The sequence below is a fragment of the Emydura macquarii genome, unplaced genomic scaffold (assembly GCF_026122565.2).
Source record: "Emydura macquarii macquarii isolate MOO-44397 ecotype Brisbane River unplaced genomic scaffold, CSIRO-AGI_Emac_v2 contig_2890, whole genome shotgun sequence".
Taxonomy (NCBI): domain Eukaryota; kingdom Metazoa; phylum Chordata; order Testudines; family Chelidae; genus Emydura; species Emydura macquarii.
In genome coordinates, this window is record NW_027133027.1 from 1881789 (window position 1) to 1897691 (window position 15903).

At 43.7% G+C, this 15903-nt stretch overlaps 1 pseudogene; it reads left to right on the forward strand.

The window, feature by feature from the left end:
• The first annotated feature begins 14472 nt into the window (after positions 1 to 14472).
• On the forward strand, positions 14473 to 15183 carry LOC137166576 (ATP synthase subunit beta, mitochondrial pseudogene; annotated as a pseudogene).
• The last annotated feature ends 720 nt before the right edge of the window (positions 15184 to 15903 follow it).

The following is a 15903-nucleotide window of genomic DNA, read 5'->3' on the forward strand; positions in this document are numbered from 1 at the left end:
TTGTTCTGTACATTTATATGGAAAAATCGGGCACCCCTCAAATTTCATCTAGCAACATAAAATCCAGAGCATATTAATGAAGAAGAGTTATCCTTCTTTGAAGGAAACAGCCACCATCAACAAGATCTTAAAAGATAAATCCAGGTTCACAGTTTGAGGACTCCATACATATAGCAACCAGAGTCATGGATAACACAACACACACACACACTAGCATTTGGTACTTTCGACCTCCTAAATGGGCAGCAAGGGGCAAGTGGGAGGCAGGAGGAATGCTTCTAGATCTGCTGGGTCCTTTCCAAAGCATTCTTGGAAAGGGGGGGGGGGAAGGGAGACAATTGGGAGTTAATCATTTTCATACTGATACTCTCAAAGCTCAGTTAAATTCCATCATGGCAGCCTATACTTTGAAACATGCAAATAGTCTCCTTGAGTTTTATTTTCCTAGACTGTACATACGTAGCACAGAAAATCCCCATTAGCTGTGGTTATACTGTAGGTTTTTTTTCCCCCCTACATGCCAGCCACTAGAGGGTGACAGTCAGATATTTAAGCAGGTCTGACATTCCAGCTACAAGTGCAGGGCCTGATCCAAAGCCTCCTAAAGACAACTGAAAGTCTCAGTAGACCAGCCAGGACATTACCAGGTACGCAACAAACAACAATCCCATACCTAGAACTTTCAAAATATTTTAAGTCTCCCCAACATGATGGATGGTACCTATAACTTTCACTTTAATATTCCTCACTCTTAGGGGAACCACCTCTTTTTCTGGAGAAGTCAAAGCAAAACATGAAATAAAACCACAACTGTGGGCACCTCTCTCTTTAGCTGTGGCAAGCTGTATATAAGCCGGGCACATGGTACTAACAGAAGGGGTTTCAGACCTACCATCAGAAAGGCATTCAAATAGACTCTTTTCAGGGCAGACACTTGGACTGAACTCCTGGTCAAGTTCTCTAATGGAAGAATTTCCTGACAGCAAAGGTAGCACACAAGCAGACTGTAGAGGCGGCAGATAGAGTAAGAAGAGAGACGGGTGGTGCAGAAAACAGATTTTTCAAAAGTGACTAGTAATTTTGTGGTGGGGGGAGTCTCCACTTTTGACTGCCCAACTTGAGATTCTTTAAAGGAGCCTGACTTCGTAGAAGGCAAGAGCTCAGCTCTTTTGGGAAGTGAAGCCTCTTTAAGAAGTCTCAAACTGGGCACCCAGAAACAGAGACACACAAAGCTGAAAGTCACTTTTGAAAATTTAGGCCAAGATTTTAAGAAAGGGAAGGGATCTTGACCGCCCGATCAGAATAATGGAAGTACCACAATGTGTGAAGAGGGCAGGAGGTAGAAGTTGACTATCACAGACCGAGAACCAAAGGCAAATAAGGGACAATAAAATCAACAAGAACGGAAGCAGCAGGCCCAGAGATTTAACAGATCTAATGACAGGATATTTTGCACAGAATTATTTTAAAACTAGCAGGACCCAGTGGACCCAGTCTTGAAAGATCTCAATTTTCTCAGTTGAGTAAGGTGATACACTGCAGAATTCTGAATACCAAGCAACTTAGAAAGCAGAGCTGTCAATTGATAATTAATACTGCTGGCCTAGGTGCTGACACACTCCAACTCCTGTGAATGAATGTCTTGAATGATAGTCAAGGTTATATTTTCATGGAAGTAAATTATTTTGTTTTCATCATGTGACTATGCGTGAATTGGTTTTCTGTTGCGCCAGAAGGTAACTATTGTATTATTTTAAGGAAGATAACTAAATTTAAATACAACTTGCAGGTAAATGAGACACAACAAGAAAATCAAAGCGGGGAAGGAAGTAACATTGCATATGAATGCGAGATTCAGATTTGCATAGAGCACCTCTGGAAGTTATTTATCATCACTTTTATGCTCAGTTGATATCCAGTATCACAACTATCCTGTATCACAGTTATATCAGGTCAGTCTGCCACCCTGTTACATCTATCTGCTAATATATTTGAGAATGGGGTTAAAACCGTGGGTCAGAATCCCCCGTCTTTCTTCTCCTTTAGACATTTACACCTGCGCAGAGTGGGTTGAACACACAACTATTTTGATTTGGTAACATTTTGCACTCTCTACACTGGAAGAAGTGACTGTGCAAGATGCAAAGCAGAGGAGAATCTGGCCTGGGATCTCTGAGATTTGTGAATACAGAAGATACTGATTTCCATTTACCTGTACTGATTTCCATTTACCTCAGCTAAGGATCTGACCAGCCATTTAATCATCAAGGACTTGATCCAAAGTTCATTGAAGTCACTGAAAGAGCCATTCGCTTCACTGAGCTTTGGATCAGGCTCCGGTTGCCACAATGTGGCAGAATCACTAGTCATCACTAATCTGAGCTCAATATGTGGTGCCTAGCAGCACTACTACTGACTGAGCTCTTGCAACAAAGTGCAATCCCCAAGAGTCTAAACCTCTGCAGCTGCAGGTCTGCACCTGTGCAACATCTGTAGCCATAAATGGTCTATTTGAAGCCTGTATGTAGTCAGGGAGGAAAATGGCAAACTTTCATCTTAAATGCATTTAAGTAATTCCACCTCTAGAACAGAAAGAGGCTCCTTTCTACTCTGGGTATGTGTGTGATATCAGAAGCATACATAACGGAATTTAAAAAATTGACAAGCAGCTTACATTCAGTTTACAGTGTCACCTATGATTGTACAGGGCAGTTACCTGAGTGACCTTCAGTCATCCTCCATCACGTTTTATATCTTTACATTTTATTTTTTTTTTATTTCCAAGCCAAGCAATGTACACAGCTAACTACACTGGTACATTCCACATGCTGCCCTTAGCTCCAGTCACCTTGTACTATTACTTTAGTATTAAAGGATTAGTAATCCATACTTAACATATTTAAGGCCTGAATCTCCCTGAGCAGAGGTTACTGCCTCAGAGATTTTTGTTATGGGGGCTACCACAGTGCCCTGCTGTAGCTGCAAACTATAAACCTGTGACAGGATTGTGTGTGAAATCCTGGCCTCATTCAAGTCAATTTCACCCTTTGACTTTGTAACATGAATGTTATTCATGTTTTGAATGATATTTTATAGACACTATGAAGAGATACCTATGAAATCAGGTATGATCTGCTAGGTCAGCCAAGTAAAAATATATAGGGCCCCTCTCTTAAAACCAGTTGTAGAGTTAGCGTAGGAGAGGAGAGTGATACCCACGGTATACACTGTTCCACAATGAAGCTTTGATACATTATGACTAGTTCTCACCTGGCTGCATTGAGCATTAAGATAGCAGACCCAATCCTCCTATTCTCTCACTTCCATGGGTTTTACACCATCATAACTCCATTGATGTCTGTGGTATTACTCCTGGTTTATGTAAGTAGAAGAGCTAATTAATGCTCCCTTAAAAGAATGACTTCAGTGGGAGTGGCAGGTGCTCTGCACATCTTGGGATATGGTGCTTGATCCTGATCTTAAGCCAGTGTAAGTCTGAAATCAGTCCACAGAATGACACCAGTGGGGATGAGATCAGAATAAGGCCCTTGCCATTTCACTAGCATACAAACTGCAGAGCCTGTCATTGTCACATTACACAAACAAACAAACACTCCTACCTCAACTTTTTGGCAAAGCGGAAGGGATATTTTCTGCTGGCATTCCTTTGTTAAAGAAAAAGCTTTTTTGCTGTGAAAATGGTTCTTTGGAAAACAAGTTTTCTCCTTAGGCAAGTTCACAGTTGTGCCCCATACTAAAATTTAATCATTTCCCCCTTTGAAAAGCAGAACAGTAAAGGTTCTGTTCTGATGGCCGATTCCCCCTAACAGGTACAACCCAGGATGAGGCTCTTCCCTAGCACAGATCAACATAACCATGTCCTAGAGTACTCATTATACACATCTACCAACAGAGACCATAAAATGGCCTGTTTAGGGGCAATCGGGTCAGGTGTGCTAAGTCTTACTTTCAGAAATGGTTTTTACTGAACACCCAAAGATCACTGGCTGGCATTAGATTCCTTTGAGAAATTAACAGGAGGCAGTGTGTCTGGAAATGACAACCATACAAAGCAAAAATACAGCATCAACAGGTAAAGAATGAGCATCTCAATTCCTGCTGTCACGGTTTCAGGGTAACTATATTTTTTATTTCCCCCCACCCCTATGGTTTACTCCAGGGGTGCTATGTCAAGTCTCAGGTCTATAGCCATACCTGTCTCTGGACAAGGACGCTCATCCCACTCCCTTCTGATCAGGGGTTTTAAGGCTGGATATCTCCCTGACTTGCACAGAGATATTCCCAGAAAGCCAATCTTCCTAAAGCACTTGTCCGTTGCTTCTCTCCAAGGGCTAAGAACAGCGCATTGCCAGCAGAGACAACTTACCACACAGTTCTTTCTAAGCAAGCTCCTTTATTCTTAAGGTAAAAGCGTTACCAAGAAAACAGATTTAAACACACACTAAACATACCACGAGTTACCTATCAGTCTGATGGGGGCCCTGGTAGGCCAAAGTTTTTCCAGCCTTCCACAAGCGTTGGGGCATCCCTTGGACAGAAGGTCCTGCTTGTTTGCTGGATCAGAAAGAAGGCCTTGAATAAGTTTAAACCCAACCTTTTTCTTTCAAAAGCCCTGCCATGGTCTGCTGGGTCTCTGGAAAACCCAGTCTGAGCCAGTATATGCAAGCCTCCCTCCGAACACCTAAGTGATTCACTTTAATCACTTCCCACTGTTTTTGGTTCCTCAAAGAGGAATCCTGGACCTACAGTGATGCATACACCTAATACAATATAGCCCCAAAAGATATTGCATGCAGTTGCAATATGTTCCATCAAGCCTGGGGCTAGAGTTCCAGCAAGCCCAGGATGGTTCCCAGTTTCAAGAACAGTTTTCACCTACAAAGGAGTGATGGGCACAGATATGAGCAGTTGAATGACTAAATGCTGCATGCATCTTAACAAGTTGTATTGCAAGCCCAAGCTCCATTATTTGCACTTGTAATTTACCTGGGATGGGGTGGGGTGCAAAAGTATGGGTCAAAGCTGTGCCCACAAAAGAGAGGTCAGGCTCCTGAAAGCTCTATACTACAGGAGAAGACAGTGGGTACAACAAGGGAATGTGAGGAATGGAGGAGGCTGTGAGGGAGCAGAGGAGTTTGGAGGTTTCAGGAGAGGACTGCAAGGGCAAGCAGAGAAATTGAGGGAGCAGAGAAACAGAAACAAATCAGAAGAGGGGAAGACAATGCAGGGGGAAGAGGGAAAAATATAAAAAAGGTAAGTGCAGAGGGAGCATGGTGGGAGAATGTGAAGAGGAACAAGAGACTGAGGGGATAAATTAAACATGAGGAACGCTGTTTGGATTGTATTATTCATTCATTCATACTTATTTCTGAATTTGCCATAACCTGTTGCAGACTTTCTAGTTTGCCACAGAAGCCAGAGTACCTTGCCACAGAATTCAGGTCCAGTTTGCAGCAGAGTTCACAGAACTTTGATAGAAGCTCAAGATTCTAAGTGAATCATCTCTGGCTGGATTCACAAAGTTTAAGAACATAGTGTCCTCTTTCCATTTCATTAAGTAGCTAATATACTTGTCTTAGTCACCAAACTGGCCAAATAAAGTCTTCCTCTGTTGATTTAAAGCTTTTCCCAATAAAAAGGCTTAACAAGGCGGTTTGTTGGTTACATTGTTTTGGAGTACAATTAAACTATGGAAAGGTAACAGTGTTGAAGTGATCACAACACACACCCTAGTCATACTTTCCTTTCACACCTAGAGGACAAGAATCTCAAGTTTCCTTATAGCTAAATTTTTATTGTCTGTATTCTGTGCATGAAAAACTCCCTGATCCCACCTTCCCTCGCACCCAAATCTATCATTAACTTTAATGGATGTTCAGTGTGCACAGGGAATGCATGACCAGGGCCTCAGAGTATTATCCAAAACTTCTATTAAGCAGATGAATAGCCTCTTTTCTCATGAGAATACTGATCGCCCTGAATACAGGCAAAATCCTATATCAATCTGTAATTTTTCATGTTAAACAACTGAATACCTTACCCACCCCATAAGCTACAATACAAATCTGGTCTATCCTGTGCACATTTCTTAGAGATTCATTTACTGGATAAATGTGGATAAAAAGAGCACTTCTGCCACAGACAACTTACTTTGACAGATATTTACTGAGTCCAGGCTTCACCTGTGCCATTTTCTCCCTTTGCAAATACATCTGAGCCCTAGCATGGCTGCAGTCGGGGTGCAGCGGAAGACATCTTTTTATTTAAAGATCTCTGCTAACTGCAGACCTTGAAACTTCCCAGACTTGCACTTTCCACATAAGCTGGGTAGGTGCTACAAGCGAGTCAAAAAGTAAGTTTTCCTTATGTTGGAGAAACATTTTCCTTCTAAGGATCACTTTTAAAAGAGAGATTCTTTAAATATCTCACCTTTCAGCAACCAGAAGTACCCACTGCTTGATTCTCAACATATTTCATTCTGCAGATCACAAGAAAGGGCAGACCTGGTCCCTTAAGAAGAGGGACCAGAGACCAGTTAAGAAACAGGTGTACTACATGATCTAAGCAAAGTAAAGGGCACGGGAATGTTATTGGGAGGAGCACTTCATAAAACTACTGTGCTAATAATGCTACTGTGGGGGATAATGCCAGGCATCCATGTATAAATAAAAACTTCTTCCCCACACAGCCCAGCTTTTCTTGTGAGTCAGTGCCAGTAACACCATGTTACCCTCAACTACAATGTGTTTCATAATGCACCTCCCTGTGGGAAGAGGTGATTGTTGCAATTTAGGAGTGGGTGAAGGGGTGGATACAGAATCAGAGTGGATTTTACCAGGGCTCAGGATCAGGTTACAGATCAGTAGGGCTCCTTCATATGCTCCTATTGCTGGCCTAACGACTCTTCCTATACCCTGGTCCCACATACCCCCTCACCTTCTGTGATCCAACAGATCCCTCCCCAATACCCCCAAATCATTGCTTCTGTAGTTATCACTGGATCATCTTTAGGGCATTCTCTCACCTGACTGTTGCAACAGTGAAAGGGAATTCCTCCTGCCTGGGGCTCCAGAAAAAAAAATCAAGTCCTCTCTTGATCTTTTCTCCAAGATGCCTTCTTATGTCTCTTCCCAAGCAAAAGCATAGTTAGAGAGGTTTGATGCAGTCCTTGGATTTCTTCCCCCATTTATCAGTGACTGGCTCTCCAGCCACTACTGCTCTGGACACCATCCAATTGTCCTCTTAGGACAGACCAGTTTGCTTATACCTCAATCTCACTTCTTAGGTAGCAAAATCAAACGCACCAAAAGTCAGCAAACTAACAGCTCTCCTTGCAGGGGTTTCTTCTTCAACTCTTCATTCCCTTCCAACTCTCCTAATAGAAAGACTATCAACAGCTCTTCCAACTCCACATATTCTCTCTGCTATGGGGGTAGAGAACTGTTCATATACCCAGACTCTTTTTCCCAGCCTGCCTTGCCACAATAGCCTACAATTCTCAGCATTCTTCAGTGCTGGGTAGTGCTGGACTTGGAAACCGTCTTAAAGGGCTAGTATATCCTGCTACACTCCTATTTCCCTCTGTTACTCTCATATCTATTTATCAGTGGTTCTTCCACTAATCTTCCCACACACACACTTCTAATGATTTAATCAGTGAACATCCCTCTCTCAGCTGCATAGGCCTGGTAGTTGGTTTTATTATGGTTGCCATATCAGACAGCAGATTAACACCACACATATAAGATATCACATTGGAATTAACCCCACTCTGAGCTGAGTCCTTGTATACCGTATATTTGAATAATGCAGGCTCAGAATGTACATTACACACCCATAGTAAATTAGGAACCAATTGAGATGGCTCCAGTCTACCTCCCTACAATTCTATCAACAACCTAATTCTAACATCACCTAGCTCTTAGCACTTTAAATCAGTAGTAGATCTCAAAGGGCTTTACAGAGGAGGTCAGTATCAATTTGCCCTCTTTACAGATGGGAAAACTGAGGCACAGAGAGGTGAAATGACTTGCCCAAGTTGTCTCAACTGACCACTAGCATGGCTGGGAGTAGAATCCCTACCCCCACTTCCCCAAGTCCCAGTCCAGCACACTATCCGCTAAGCCACAGGAATATGCATGAAGACTGGTGCACCTCAATATAATCCATGTGGCTGTGTGTGGAAAAATTGGAATAATATGCATTAATGTCTGTGCAGGGAATTAAATTGCTATGCAAAATATGTTTGTGTGCAAAGCATACAGAGGCTATACATGCACTCTCTCTAATAACCTTATCCAAACTTTAAGCAAACATGTGTATGCCATAAACCTAGTTGTACAAATGCCTTGAGCACAGCATTCATGTGTTCCAGTCTGAGTCTGGGGTATGTCAGTGTTCATATTCTCTTCCTTTGATCACTATGCCTCCACAGATAAAGTAGCTGGGCCACTAATATAGCTCACCTCTATTATAGATGGCTGGCTTTCAGTCTAAACCATCAGAAAGTGTGTCGGAAAGGGAAGCTGCAGTAAATGTCTCTGGTATTTAAAATTATTCTCCTATGATGCACTTGACTTTTTGGAATGATCAGATATTGCACAAACCAAATGGATAGCTCTCGGAGGCATACTGCATCTTGCACAATAGGGAAAAGGATTTAAAAGCTTGAAGACTATAATCAGAAAGATATGCTGACTTGTTAGGAGAAAGTTTGTTCCACTTTATCTGTATGGCAGATACTGGCAGAGGCAACAGTGTGAATAATACATGACTAGGGTTCCCCAGCTTTCAGCTGACTGGGACAGATTTGTAACTGCTCTGTAATAATCTATGGGTACTGTATGTTGACTTAGTTATTGGAATGTTTACTGTATGAATTCAATGGGATACTTTAATAGGGGGCTGTTAGAAAAAACAAGCTGAACAAGAATTATAAGCCATTCCTCAGCAAACACTTGAGAATTCTTAAAAGACAATGCCAAGAGAGGTAAAGATCCAGGAACACAGGAAATCATGAGATTTCTTCTGGCAGGTCTAAAAAGGAACACAAACTCAAGAAAGGAAAGCAGCTGTTTGGGGGACTAAGCTTATCTACACAGGAAAGTCCACACGCAAAGGTGGTTTTTTGTTGTTGTTGTAATTATCTGGCATCTCTCATTCCACAGTAATCCACCTCCAAAGCAGATCAGTTCAGTTTTGGAATGAGCTATCCAGGAATAAGGTTCCCATGGTCACATCCCTATTTCAAATTAAGTACTCTGCTTCAGGCAGTTCTCCCCCTGCTATTGCTACCTTGCTCTGCATATGGGTTGGCCTGTGTCTGACTGGCTGTGTGCCCTCTATGGCAACCCTGACCAGATGTTACCTCCATATTTAAATGCTGGCAAGCAACCAGGTGCACCCCTTTGTGATTCCGGTTCATAACGAGTTCATACACTCAGTCAGATAGCGTGGGGCATGGCTGCTATAATGGGTTTACATGGGCCTGGGCAGAGAGTTCCTGGACTGCTTTGGCCCCTGGGGAGAAGATCATATCCAATCCCATCTGAATAGCTGTCACCAGAATGCCAAGACCCACAAGCACCTATCAGGCCTGGCAAAGAGAGGTGAGGATTTGGCCCAGTGCTACAACAAAGCGAAGGAGCGCCAGCAGAATTATAAAAGTTCCAGGGACAAAATCAAGCCTCTTAGCAATGGCCTCTGTACCTGCATCTAGTGGATGCAGAAGAAGCTGTACCAGATTTTTACCAGGGAGACCATCACTGGACCCCAGCTTGTTCTGAATAGTACCGATGCTACCCAAGTGATCAAAGACTCCAACCAGAGGCCTAAGCAGGAAGAGATTGCCTTGGATTTCTTCAGCATGCCGAATTCTGAGATAGACCCCGAGGCGCAGTGAGAGCTGGAGATGGCCTCTGAAACCTAGGCAGAGACTCAGCCTGACAGTGCTGTGGAGGGGACCTCTTTCAATAAGTATTATGTGCTATGTATATTACAATACAACCGTATAAGGGAATTTAAACAATTTGGTTTCAGGTATTATCAGGGTGCTACCATGAAGGGCAGATGTGAGCTAGAAGCCGCTCTAGGAAAGTGATCTTTGTCATCCTGCCCACTACTCAGTGCTAGTTGGCAGAGCCCAGAAGCAGCAGTCCGCCAGACAAAACCAGTCCAGGGAGAAGTGAGAGAACCGCAGGATTCCAACCTGGGATAGGTAACAGCATGAGACATAAGAGAGTGCACTCAGAGCAGAAAGGGGACAGAGGTGCAGCTTGCCCTGTAACCATGAAAGCTGGTTTGTTAATATTACTGATCTCTCTTTTGGATAATACTTATTTCTTTGCAGGACGGACATTTGCACAGACAACCTGTTCAAAAAGTATTCTTTGGTAAATACACTTGAAATGATAAATATCTGCAAAATAAGAAATGAAGCACAAATTACTAGTACATAAACAAAACCAAAAAATGCAAGACAATATCCATCTTGCCATTACAATGATCTCAGAATACTATAGTTCACAATTGTGACACTAGTGTTTTCCTAAGAAATACAGAAAAAGGGACTTTTCATCTCCCTTCCCCCCCCCCCCCCCCTTTTTTTTTTTTTTTTTTTTGCCATTTGTTGCTTAAAAAGTACTTCAGACAGTTGTACTAGGATTTATATGGCTCATCTTGGAATACTTACAAGTACCTTCCACAAAACTCTCCCTCAGTTTAGTTATTAAAACACTTCTATACATTCAATTGTTTTAGAGTGTTCTGTGTTAGCTCTGTCATAACCAGAAAGTCACCACCCCTTGAAGTGCGCAGCATTTTCCTACTTCTTTGAATAGGAGGCGGCATCAGGTCCTGCAGTGCTACTACACCTCTTTACTGGCCCCCCATTGCAGGTTTGAACAGCTGTTCTTCCTATGTCCCTTCATGTTATCTAATAGCACAAACTAGCCTACAACAGTAAAAAAATAAGAGTTTCCTGCAACATTGGCAGTCCTCTGGTTTGATAAATTCAAGATTTAGGCAGTTACCACTGGTGGTAAGTTTGATCCCCCCCTTAGCAGAACTGGTGGTATACAGCGGCGGCTCTGAAGAATGCTCTAAGTCACCCAATAACTCTGTAAATGAAGAGCTGAACTCCACTCAGCTCATGTGCCAGGGGATGAATATTTATTTGCATCTCAGAGGTTTGCTGGGTAAGGGCTCTATTGCAGAGCTCTATCAAACACTGGACTGTTTCCAATGGGCTTCTAGTCTGCAGCTGTGGAATTAGAGAAGACTCTGGTGCTTCATTGTCTGATTTTTTCCCCCCAGTCTTTCTCTGACTCTGAAAACACCTTTTGTATAGTCATCAGTGTGTTGAATGGACCCACTCAGTGGGTCCCCATGCTTCCAAATGAACGGGGTTTGGGTACACCCCAGTCACTTTGTCTAGCTCTGGGGCCGTAGGACGTACTCATGGGCTCAGACCTTGTCTGACACCCTTTCTTGAGTTGAAGGCACTGCTCCTCAGCTACCTTAGAACCCATAAACATCAGTGTCTGAGATTTCTTGAGTCCCTTATTTGCTTATACATTCCCCCAGAGCTACATTTTAACTCCTTTTGGGACAACATGGATCAGCTTAGCAAAAACTTTTTTTTAACCACAGTAAGTTTGTTTTGAGAGTACCAGAAAGTTACAGAAAACAACATGGGACAAACCCTGCCTTACACTCAGCTCATTTGTGCATTTCAGGACTCCAAATCAAACTCAGCTTTGGCTGAAGCAGGAGGAACTAGCACTCTGTGATTAAGTACAGGCCCACTGATAGCCATCACAATTGGCTGTTAATCATAATTTGGAATGCTTATCCTCCTACTAAATCAGCAAAACAAACACTTGAGATTGTTGCTGCCAGAATTTATTTTATGGGTGAGATATAAAAGTAAGGTTCTAACAACTTGAGAGCTAAAAGCTCTCAGAGCATTTTACATAGGCTGTTAAGCCTCCACTTGCCCACACGGGAATCAAACAGGCCATAAGGGTAAGAGCAGCTGCCCACATGGATATACAGAATTGAAACAGAAGCCTCGGACCAGGCCTAGGACCTGCACCTTCCAGGAGGAGAAGCAGCAGTTTAAATTAAGGCATCATAATGAGACAGGGAAGCAGAGCAGTGCCACAGGCAACACCTCCCCTCAGCTCAGGTGCTAAGGAATCTGTCAGCTCTCAGCCATCCTGTGAACCTGAACAAAATCTGCTCCTAGAATCTGCTAACCAGCTTCCATATGGTGGGGAAAGCACTTGTGCCTATTCAACACCTGGAACTTATAGAGGCAGTAGCATCTGTGCAGGTGCCAACAAACAGCTACAGAGCATCCTAGTGGAGATGCATCCCTAAGCAGCTAGGATACAGCACTGTAGCTGCCTATCAGAAGACGCTTTTATGCTTCATTTTCAGAAGTGGACAATTGTCCCTGACTTCAGCCATCATGCCCATGCTGCTTTATTATTCATAACTACTGCTGCTAACATATATTTAGTCACTGGCAACAGAGGCAAATTTACAAAATGGAAAAGGTAAAACATGGAGTAGTACTACAGCAGTAAGCAGATTTTCCTTCTGACAGGATGTAGCAATCCTGCCTCACCCAGTCTGGCTTCTGGCTAGGTATTGTCTTCACTTTCCCCAGTTACCTGCTATCATATGTAATGACCTGGCCTGACTTCCCAGCCCATTATCATGCCCAGAGCCTTCCAGGCCCTTCTTCCCAAACACTATTTTATTAATTCAAACAAAAAGCTCACAGAGCCACAGAAAACTCAATTTACACAAGCTGCTGGGATCCAAAGCACTTTCACACTACTCCAGGAATTTAAAACAAACTCCACCCACTTCCCTCACAATACCTCCCCCACCTTCAGCTGGGGGCCTCGCAGTCTTTTATGGGGAACACCTGACCCCGCCCCATCAGGGTCTGATAAACTACCAGGGCTGGCTGGCCCCAAGTCCCTTGGCTCTTAAAAGAGCTAGCCACCCTGTTACACAGGAATTAATGATAACATTCTGTAACAGAGAACCACCCATTTTAACATGACCAGAGGTGACATAAATATGAACAAACAAAAAAAATCCAATGATTATAAACAAGTGAGTCATATTAGCATCTGAGAGGGATTAGAAGTCAGAGTTATATAACTCTGTAGCAGGGCAATAGGGGGTATTGGTGATTATGTATAGCAATTAAATTGCATCCCAAATAATTTTTATGAAGCAAATGAATCTAAGAGGTGAGGCAGTGTTCTTTTACAGAATAGATATGTATTGTAGGGCCAGGCTGTTCCTTTTCAGATAGATGGACATGTAGCTGAATGAGTGCCCTAGTAGAGAGAAGTATGCAGTGGAAGTAGCAAACAAAGTGGCTATCTAAACTTCAGGCAACTTCTATCAGTGGCATCATCACAACAGAAAAGATGATTTCTTTAATTAGATTTATTACAATAAGCATAAAACAGGATGGCAGGATTGTAATTGTTTAACGTATTTTAGTTAGATGCACAGATGTGAATAAACTTTCTCTTCTCCTCTAAAGATTTTGTCCTTGCTGCTAATGGAGAATGCGAAAGTTGTAGGCATGCACTATTCTGAATCATAAAAGTGTCTTTGTGAATTAAAAGCTCATGAAACCTATTTTTACACAGTACTGAATGCTCCCTCTAGCCTGTTAGTGAGGATATACAGTGCATCTTGCTGAATGCAGTTTGCTTTTCTATTTAAAATGGAAAGTGACCTTGTCTGAATTTGATGTGTTGAATTGCACACAAACAAACTTGGGCATGCTCACTGCGAAAGTGCATCCATACATTTGTTTTCATGGCTCGTGAAGCTATCACCATACGGGTTTCATTTCAATATCACCCCAGTGCACACCTGGTTGTCTCTAGAGTAACCTGAGCTGGATGAACTGTGGGTGAAACCATACTGCCAACTCTTGAGCACCACTAGCTGCAAGTCAGAATGAAAATGTAGAAGAATTCTCTTTGTGCGTGATGTTAAATGAGAACCTCTTGTGCTGCATGTCATTTTAAACTGCTTTGTCAGGCTCTCCCACAAGAGCACCATTCAGGGATTTCTCTTAATTCTTCATGGTCCTAAAAGATGCCAGATTTATAGCTTTGGTGACTGAATTTTCTTCTATCTACAGCAGTGGTTCCCAACCTGTGGCATCTTTCAGAGTGACCCGTAGCTCCCTTCCCACTGGCTGCAGAAGGGAGCAGTTGCCTGAGGACCCAGGCGGAGCGCATTGCCAATGCAGGCTCTTTGCTACAGCCCAGGGGATGGAAGATCAGTGCTCCCCTGCCCCTGGCTATAGCAGGGAGCACGGCAAAGTGCTCTGCCTGGGTCCCTGCTGGAGACAAAAGGAGGGGAGCATTGATCTCCCGTCCCCCTGGCTGCAGAAAGGAACTGGCGATTGACATGGGCACCATGCAGGAGAGGATCACCACCACCCGCAAGGGCTCCATCACCTCCGTGCAGGCGATCTACGTGCCAGCTGACGATTTGACTGACCCTGCTCCTGCCACCACATTTGCACATTTGGATGCCACCACCGTGCTGTCTCGCGCCATTGCTGAGCTGGGCATCTACCCCGCCGTGGATCCTCTGGACTCCACCTCCCGTATCATGGACCCCAACATCGTGGGGCAGGAGCACTATGACGTGGCCCGGGGGGTGCAGAAGATCCTACAGGACTACAAATTCCTCCAGGACATCATTGCCATCCTGGGGATGGACGAGTTGTCGGAGGAGGACAAGCTGACGGTGGCCCGTGCCTGCAAGATCCAGCGATTCCTGTCCCAGCCCTTCCAGGTGGCCGAGGTCTTCACTGGCCACTTGGGCAAACTAGTCCCACTGAAGGAAACCATCAGGGGCTTCCAGCAAATCCTGGGAGGTGCCTATGACCACCTGACAGAACAGGCCTTCTACATGGTGGGCCCCATCGAGGAAACGGTGGCGAAGGCGGACAAGCTGGCGGAAGAGCACTCGTAAGCGTGACTGGCTCGGTCGTGCTTCCCCCCTGCCGGCTCGTGTCTCCCCGGGGGCCGAGCTGGACATGGTGTCATCTGTAGAGTATATTTAAAGTTTCCAATAAAACGTTGGAGCCGGGGAAAAAAAAAAAAAAAAAAACTCTGGTGGAGTGCATGGTTTTCCTGCTGCAGCCAGGGGGACGGGAGAGCCTTCCCACAGAACTCCTTCCCCCTGGCTGCAGTGGGAGGGAGAGGGACTGCTGGCAGAAACTGGTGGCCTTTCAGGGTTTTAAAAGTTATATTTATGGCCCTCATGCCAAAAAGATTGGGAACTACTGATCTATAGGATATTTACAGCAAAGGGAGCAGCAGTGCATAATTACTTATCTTGCCTCAGTCTATTCTTGATGGATCACCTTTTAGGGGCAAGAAAGTTTCAGTCTCCATGCTATTCAGTCATCAGTGTGTCTCCTGAGACTGCCAAAAGGGGTGTTTATTGTGAGGGTGGCTTCAGTGAGGTGGACACCTGTTCACTTACAGAATCAGATTAACTCTAATTTACCTAGATTTCAGCAAGGCATTTGATACTGTTCCACATGGGGAATTATTTGTTAAATTGGAAAAGATGGGGATTAATGTGAAAATTGAAAGGTGGATAGGAACTGGTTAAAGGGGAGACTACAATGGGTCAGAATGAAAGGTGAACTGTCAGGCCAGAGGGAGGTTACTGGTGGAGTTCCTCAGAGATTGGGCTGGGGACAATCTTATTTAACTTTTTTATTACTGACCTTGGCACAAAAAGTGGGAATGTGCTAATAAAGTTTACAGATGACACAAAGTTGGGAGGTATTGTCAATACAGAGAAGGATCGGGA